General features: G+C 37.6%; 1 long non-coding RNA gene across 2 annotated transcripts; it reads right to left on the bottom strand.

The window, feature by feature from the left end:
- Positions 1–1,830: 1,830 nt before the first annotated feature.
- Positions 1,831–7,797, bottom strand: LOC137995000 (uncharacterized). 2 transcript variants are annotated; one of them, XR_011122241.1, is made up of 5 exons: positions 7,783–7,797; positions 6,602–6,695; positions 6,432–6,526; positions 3,410–3,627; positions 1,831–2,218 (listed from the first exon to the last, which is right to left on the bottom strand). It is a non-coding gene; the product is annotated as an uncharacterized lncRNA (long non-coding RNA). The 2 variants fall into 2 exon arrangements; XR_011122240.1 differs by having other exon boundaries at positions 6,432–6,695.
- Positions 7,798–8,673: the final 876 nt, after the last annotated feature.

Here is an 8,673-nt window from a genome sequence, read left to right as displayed (position 1 = left end):
GATAGGATTGAATCTACCCAACTGTTTCACTCAATGGTATGATACCATATGAAACACCAGTAAGTGCTCAACAAGACGCACTCATTAATGTGACATAATAGGTTACCATGGCAACAAAATGAATATTTAAGAACGCCCTATATTTTTTGTTTAAGCGCTTTTATCTCAAAGACGAACTCGGTGACTCCTATTTTTTTATATCTGGAGAGTGATAAGCACACGAAAGATAAATCTTTCTACAAAGTTAAAAAAAATTCTCTGGAGCAGATTCATAGCAACCTTCCCAATTGGAAATTTAAGGTGGCTCTGAATCCGCTCCAGATACTTTTTTTTAGCCTTTGCAGAGAGTTTCATCTTAGCCTGCTTATCATTTATCAGCAATAAAGAATGGGGGGTCTCCGAGTTGGTTTTTGAGACATAGGCGCTTAAACACGAAATATGGGTTTTTTGTTTTGCACTGGTAAATTATTGGGGTTTCAAATGGTACCATAACATGGGCGTTAAGTGAAACAGTGTTGTTTAGTTAATCCTTCTCTAATGAGGCATCCCTTCCAAATTGTCGAAACCGGTTAGGGCGCTTTCTGTTTGACCGGCCAGACCGGGGATTTGGAAGGACTGACTCTCCAACGCCTTCAAATTAGCACACGCTCGAGGATGATGTATACTCCTTGAGGAGAATGCGAGGGATTATCATGCAAGTGTTCTTTCAAATAGACCCTTTTGCAGATATGGCGGCCATTTTGATTTCTATTGTATCGAAAGACACTATGGGATGCTCAGGGGGCAAATTAATATGTACTTTTTCCATTGAAAGCGTCTGTATCAGAAAAAAAAAGAATTTCAAAAACGCTTATTTTGGTTTTCAAATTTCCCTAGCGCCGCCATCTTGAATAATTTTGACGCGTGTTGTGGTTGCTCTATTGTTCTGAAACCAAGAGCGTTTGTTCTGGAACAATAGGGAAACCACCACATGTCACAATTATTCAAGATGGCGGCCCCCCGGAAATTTATACAGGAATGGCTCCGAGCCGTTGTGAAGTTAGCCGCTGACCAAACAAGCGTTTTTCAAAATCATTTTTCTCGAAAATAAACGCGTTCATTGGAAAACTTTTGAACAATTTTAATCGTAAATATTATTTTTTGTGGTTTAAAGGTATTTTTGTTGTTTTAGTGGAGGTTCCCTTTAATAACGAGCCTGTTATTAGCTATCAAACTGACAAATTCTTGGCTGGCAAAGGCGCCAATTATCCCATACATTCTTTGTAAAGTTTCGATTTTTCGAAGCATCATTGCCCAGAGATTATCTCGTATGTAGGGTTCAAGATTCCGAGATATATTATGCAATTAACTTTAATTATCCAGTACTTTATTCTCGGCAGACTGAGTAGTTAACAACTATTCACCGAAGCGGTGGATATTTACCGAGCGGTGAGGTAAATATCCAACTCTAGCCACCGACACTGAGGTGAATAGTTGTTTTAGTATATACTAAAACAGTGAGATAATATACAACACAAGAAATAAATTGGGATGTTTTCTTCACTTGGCACGGATGCAAATCGGTACGCCATTTTTTCCTGAGTTGCTCGGAGGTAAATAGCACAGGATATTCGGAGTTTGACGAGCCAATCAGCGCCCGCGTTCAACGCTATCCACTGTTTTAGTATATACTAAAAAACGATAGCCTCGTGCTAATGACGAAAATAATGTAAACAAAGATATCCCACTTAGGTTGTTTGTACGTAAATGGTGTGTTCCCATGCAAGGGTTCATCAATCGCAAGAATTAGATGTTTTGTTATGTAAACCAAATGAAGAATTTAATTGCACCTTTTCATAATCTTTTCGAACATCATTGGCATACTTTTATTTTTCACGATGCTGTTGCACAAATTGGGCAACGGAAACAAAAACAACAAGCAGACTAATTTGTCACAGCAAAATAAATTATTTCATAACATTTATAACATAATTAAGTTGTTAGAATAGTTGTTCCCTCTGATTGAGGGCTGGGTTGCCATAACTACTATCACTACCACGTTAGTGATAAGTGTAGTTGTATTATAGCTTTGTGCGGTCTGTGTGTTCTTTGCGGATTAGAGTCTTGTTTCGCCTCTTGATAAGTACAGCTCGTTATTTCCACGTCTTGCGTTGTTAAAATCTTCCAATGTTTGGAATGGTAGTCGAATCTGGTTTCGTTTACCACCCTTGCCTTGTTTCTGAATTAAAGGAAAAAACGGGGATTAGTTCGATTTCTTCACCTAACCATCCTTAACTTATATCTTTACAGAAGTGCTTTCTGTTTTTTGGGGTATGAAACACCCGTTCTTCCTACCATCCTATTACTGCATTTGATTCTCTTTGAACTTCTTACTGCCCTTCTTTGCTACCTTTCTCCGGCCTACGTACCTCCTCCCGTTTCGTTTCTTATTCCTGCTTGCAAGCTGCTTTACATGACTAACGTTTGGCACCAAGATCTTATCATGGGCACGTCATCAAAGATGGTACTAACAACATGATTACGTTAAATTTGTGGCAAGCATAACGAAGCTAAAAATCAAATGATTTTCTCTCGATACCGTCAACCTGCCTGAACACATCCTCAGAGTATCTTGGTTTGCATCCAAGTGATTAGACGTCCATGTTGGGGTATAAAACAATAGAAAATGGCCCCATAAGTTTTTTTTTGTAATAATAGAGTCAATTTTAATGCATTGTTCTGTACACCAACATGGCTGCTGTGACGTCAGATGCAAATCATCAATACGCTACAGAGTTTACCAGAACGTAACTGAAAAATGGTTCGATCACCATCCAGAGACAGTCACAGAAAAAAGAGGAAGCAAAGATAGCTCGGAAATGCGCATTCGCAAAGAAAATCAAAATGGAATAATAGACGGCGAACGTGATTTAAGAGCATAAAAGTAGGAGTCAAATCATTGACATTGCAACCGTCATCAATTATTTCTAGCCGTTGTGGTCGGCGCACTCGCCACAATTAAAAAAGGGACTCGATAAGTATACCAGGAAAAATCAATATCTTCAATTAAGCTTCAGAATATTTGTTTGACAATATTTGTCTGAGAACGTCTCGTATTCTGTGGAAAGAATTTCAAATGAGTGAACTCATTCGTACCCAAGGTTTGGTTCCGGTGTCAAAGAGAACAAAAAGAATATGACGTCACGGCCGCCAATGTTGGTGTTCCTAGCCAAACAATGGAACGGCGGCTATGGTGGTGTTCCTAACCAATCCTCCGGGAACTCGGAATTAATTGAGCTCTATTATCATGCAAACGTTTATAACACTCTACTTATACTCTATTAAGGAGTCAAGAATTATAACGAGGGGATTCCTCGTGTTATGGGCGCAACTGATAAAAAAGCAAAAGGAAGAGTAGTTTTGTACTTACGTATGGCCGGCATATTAGAGACATTCCGCATATCCGTTTGTGCTGTCTTGATGGTCCTGTCTTCATCTCCCTTAGGTCGTCCAGCGACACTTTGTCATCCGACTCAACAAAAACAGGTAAAGCTTGTAAACAGCTAAACAACAGCGATATCAGCACCATTGCGAAGACAAACACGGTTGAGAGCTGCATTCTGACGTTCGATTCCCTTGTTCTGGTTCCTATGTCCACAAGATACCATGAAATACACACAATGTTCTTCCTACAACTGACGGCTATGTAAAAATTCTTTGTGACAAAAAGTCATGTTGGTGAAGGTGTCGGGCTGTATACCCAACAATACCCCAGTTGTGAATCGACAATGTGTTGTTTATTATTTTAAATGTGATCTGTGCGGTGCAGATCATGTTGGGTATACAGCCCGACACCTTAACCAACGCATAGCTAAACACAAAAAATCGGCAATTGGTTGACGTTTTTTGCAAGCTCACGGTAGTGAAAATCTTTTGAAAGAATACGAATTTTAAGCAAATTTGACTGCTTAGTCTACGACATGCTCCTCACTAAGGTGGCTCGAACCAGTTTCAACGATTCCAAGTGACGCTCTCATTACAATGATCGGCACCACAATATTGTATCATTTATTAGCAACATTGTGGTACCAAATGAAACACGAATTATTGCTGAACAAGATTCACTCATTACTGTGACGTAATATTTCACCGTGGCAATGGGCAAACCCTGTGAAAACACCCTTTATTTTGTCTTTAGCTGCTTATATCTCACAAACGAACTTGGTGACCCCCATTTTTTATTTCTGAAAAGTAATTAGAAGGGCAAGACAAAATTTTCTGCAAAGTTTAAAAAAAATCTGTCTAGCGGATTCAGAGTCACCTTATTTCTATGATTTTTTTAAGGTGGCTCTGAATCCATTGGACGTAATTTTTTTAAACGTATGCCGAACGTTTTATCGTGGCCTTCTAATCACTTTTCAGCTATTAAAAAGGGGTGTCAATGAGTTCTTTTTTGAGATATGAGTAACTAACTCCAAAATATAGGGTGTTTTTGCTGGGCTTTCCCATTGTCAAAATAACACATTACATCACAATAATCATCACATATTGTTTGGAAATAGTCGGTGTTTCATATGGTAACATAACATTGCTGTTACATGGTACAGTGTTGTAGTGTCATTCGATCTAAAGAGAGTGTCTTCTAAGTCTTAAAACTCTTTCGAGCCTCCTTAAGAGTGTCAAGCGTAATTTGAACATCCAGACGGACTCCATACGTGCCAAACTTTTTGTTTAATTTTTCCTTTCTTTCACTATACATGCTTCTTATCTAGTATTGTTTTTTTTAGTATTTATAGCGATTGCAATTTTCAAATTACTTTGACTTGATAATAACGGTTACCTAACGTCGAAGCGTCGTCGTTTCTTAACAAAGTTTTTAACAAAGTTTTTTTGTATTTTTTAGTATGTTTAGATATGTTTTACCGCTGTTTTTTGTTTTTTTTATAATAGGAACTTAAAGGAAAGGAACTTTATTTAAGCGTCAAGTCGTTCTAGCCCTGGAGCACTATTTGGGGACACTGTAAACTGAAATTAACAATGAAAGCAAATCAAGTCAAATGTTGGTTTTTGAGGAGAGGGGAAACCGGAGTACCTGGAGAAAACCTCTCGGTGCAGATTAGAGAACCAACAAACTCGACCCACATATGACGCCGAATCTGGGAATCAAACCCGGGCCACATTGGTGGGAGGCGAGTGCTCTCACCACTGCATGCACCATCCCTGCACCCCTATAATTAAATGCTTTTTTTATCTCCAAGAAAATGAAAACAGAAAATGGGAACAGTTTGACAACCTGTATAAGCTGCTCCGCGAAGGGTCCATCCGCTCAGAGAACCAATCAGAATTTTCAGTTTCCCTATGTAATAAATCTCTTAAATTACTTCACAAGTGCAGAAGAAGAGGCTGGCACTTACAGTCGAAAGGGTCGCCAAATATATGGGCGAAATAGTAATTGTAAAATGTACCGGGTATTGGATACTCATATATTTTAGAGAAGTTGCTAAGACAAACAGCTTGCTTTTACAAAATTATCGTCTCAAGACTAAGGATAGAGACACCAATTGTTATTTATGTACCGGCATTCAGAGCTCTCTTCGCTGCCGAAACCAACGCTTCTGTTGCATTAGTTTGTGCATCTTAATAATAAAAAGAATGTTTGTAAAGTAAAATCCTCCTTATTTCGGGATCTATAGAAATATTAGGACTATTATATGTCAGTACAAGATATCTTAGCTTTGAAATAGGAGAAATTGCAATCTTTGTACCTATTTTCGATATGGTAGTTTCTTTCAAAATGGACCCTTGTCCAAGAAAACGCGTGTAGAAATTTTATACAATTTGAGCATACAGTGTTCTTTACTTGCTGGTCATTATACATATTTTTTATTGGTTTCATGTTATTTCCTTGTGCAACAAATAAACAAAAGTAACGAAAATTGAATTTCAACTTTTAAGCCTAGCCTTCTTGGAACAAAGTCAATCATATATTTGCACTTCGACCTTTTTTTCAAGTATTCTCAGCCTTATTTTTTCATCATAGATAGGAAAAGAAGCCATGGACCTAAAACAGATGGCGCGAAACAACGCACGTTGCCGCCGGATTCTTGCGGATATATCGGGCAACACTTGCAGTTCTCCTTAAGGTCCTCCTTTGAACAGAAAACTGTATATCCATAGTTTTTAAATTGATTTCATAACAAAGCGAATCCATCCATGCCGAATTTCCGTCATGGCCACTGAACGCTATCCGTTTTCTTTGTTAACTTAGTAACAAGTATAGGCAAGTGCTAAGTAAATAGAGAGTAGGGTATGAAATAGGCGAAACCAAAGAAAGATAGGAAGAGAGGAAATTTATGAAAACTATTTCTATTAGTTTTAGTCAGTGATATCTTCTCAGTCTGTCGTCATGGTCTTTCAGCAGAATAAAGTGGTTTTGTGATCCTCATACATACCGGGTGTCGGGTTTTCGTTCTTGATTCCCTGACGAGATTTGTGTACTTAAGTCCACTGTGCTTGCTTGTATGTTGTATATAACTGCCAATTCAGGCTTCAATATATTAAAAAAGCTTCAATATAGTCCTCCCCTTCAATTTCCGCTGGTAACGTTAATTTAACTACTTGCCTTAAAAGAGTCTTTGTTTTCTCGTTTCCCTTAGGTGTCGCTGTATTTAGTTTCTGTGACAGTTCTTCCCGCGATAACGTTTTTATTGTCTATCCTGGTAATAAGCGATGAAAACATTATGGGCTGTAAGTGTTATGAGATGGTATTACTGGATGCTTTATTGACTTAGAAAGACAAACCACGCGACAGTCACTCCATTTAAAGCACAAACACGTCAGAAATTTACTTCCTTGGTGGACTAAAATTTGGTGGCTTCGCAACGGAAACGTTGAAAGCGATCCTCCGAAGCTTTGGGATGCACTTGTTTTGTAACGACAAAACAACCATTGGGAATTATATATGTCTATGTATATCTTGGCCCATTTTAGTTTATTTCTACTGGCAAAGACAAATGATGCCATGTTATATATTTCGATCATTGCGTGGGAAACACGAAATGTTGTCTCGTTTTAATTGAAATTAGATGTACACTCTTTTACTAAGGACGTCGTGTGCGCATTCAGTATTTACATTGCTGGAAGGCACTAGAACGGTTATTTTCATTCAGTTTCTTGCACCATTGTCTTCGGATTACAGAAGTCAGTGTTTAGTTCTAGTTTGTGTCAAGAATAACGAAATATGAAAATTTTTTAACGATTGTAACGTTTTGATAACGTTTGTAACGTTTTGATATAAAATCATTTCCATTTTGTTTTGTGTGTAAGTAGCTGCGTCTTGGAAAGGAAAGGAAAGGAAAGCAAACAATTTGTGAAAAGCGTTACAAGTATTGATTTTCCTCCCCTTTTATGCGGTTTTAAGAAAAAATGAAACGCATTTAATGCAGCTGAGCAAGCCTTTTCCCGTTCACTTCCTTATTAGTTCTAAGAAGTGTTTTAAACTTATTGTCATTCCTCATCTTCTAAGAATAACTTTCTCTTTCCAAATGTTTAGTTCTTCATTGAAGGCCAGTCATCCGAAGGAGGTTACCTTTCTTAAATAAAGCTGACCGCTATAACTCGCAGGATTAACTAATATCATATGCTAAGGCACTGATAGGCTTCTCCTATCATTCTTGACTCAAATGTTGAAAAAATCAGATGTTGATAAGATGTACTTTTTTACAATCCAATTATTCAGTACTGGTATGATTTTACACTGAAATTTTGTTTCAAAGGTTTAACGTAGAATTTAACTGTTAATACCTCCTTGTTCCTCAGTCTCTCGTGTTTCCTAAAATCAAACCATTTTGGAACCGAACTTATGCATGTTTAGATATTGTTCACCAGTGGTAGCATTTATAAAGGGCTCTGCTGTATTATCCAGTTTAATTTAATGGCTGAAATGAAGTTCGTTCCTTTTTTCGGTAAACATAGCTCTTTGTGAAACATCCATCTTCTTTTTCAAAAGAACACTTCGCTGTCTTAATTAAGGCCTTTTACAAACTCTAGAAATGAAGGCATTTATCCTTAAAAATGTCTTCATTCGTGAGATATGTAAGAACTTGTTCTGGCACCCTACAATTGGCTGAAAGGTAACGTTTGGGGACTTTGTAGATAGAGGGAATTAGAATGAAATTCACTTAACCATTTCAGTATACAGCATGTTCTTCACACTTTGAAATCAAACCTTTTAATTAAATCTCTCAGTTTCGCCGGAGTTCACGGCTTCTCGGTTTCGCAAATTGCATGTTACTTTCTTGAGCCCAAATTGACATATTGTTATTTTGTGAGGAAATAGAAATTAAATGTTATGGCGTGCATCTAGTTGTTGGACCCACTCAGTGCCATTTGTGTTTTAAGCAAATAGGTTGGACAATCAATAATGTTCCGTTGAAAGCTGGTATTGTCAAAAACGATCAATTTATTGCTGAATAATATATAAGGTTCCGGTGGTGTTAGAACGTAGAAGAAAGTGATTTTTAACTTGGGAAGTGCCTTTCACTAATAGCAATTGTCAAACAGCGTCTATAATTTTGCCTTTTGTAATGTTTTTTTTTTTGGACAAAAGCTTCGATCGGCGCCAAGATGTTACGAGTTAAACATTTTCTTCTATCATAAATGTGTTTGGTTCAAACCAGTGGGAAAGGCAAAACG

This window comes from Montipora foliosa, chromosome 3 (assembly GCF_036669935.1).
Source record: "Montipora foliosa isolate CH-2021 chromosome 3, ASM3666993v2, whole genome shotgun sequence".
NCBI lineage: Eukaryota > Metazoa > Cnidaria > Anthozoa > Scleractinia > Acroporidae > Montipora > Montipora foliosa.
The sequence above is the reverse complement of the archived record's forward strand: the minus strand, read 5'-3'. Positions and strand labels throughout refer to the sequence as shown.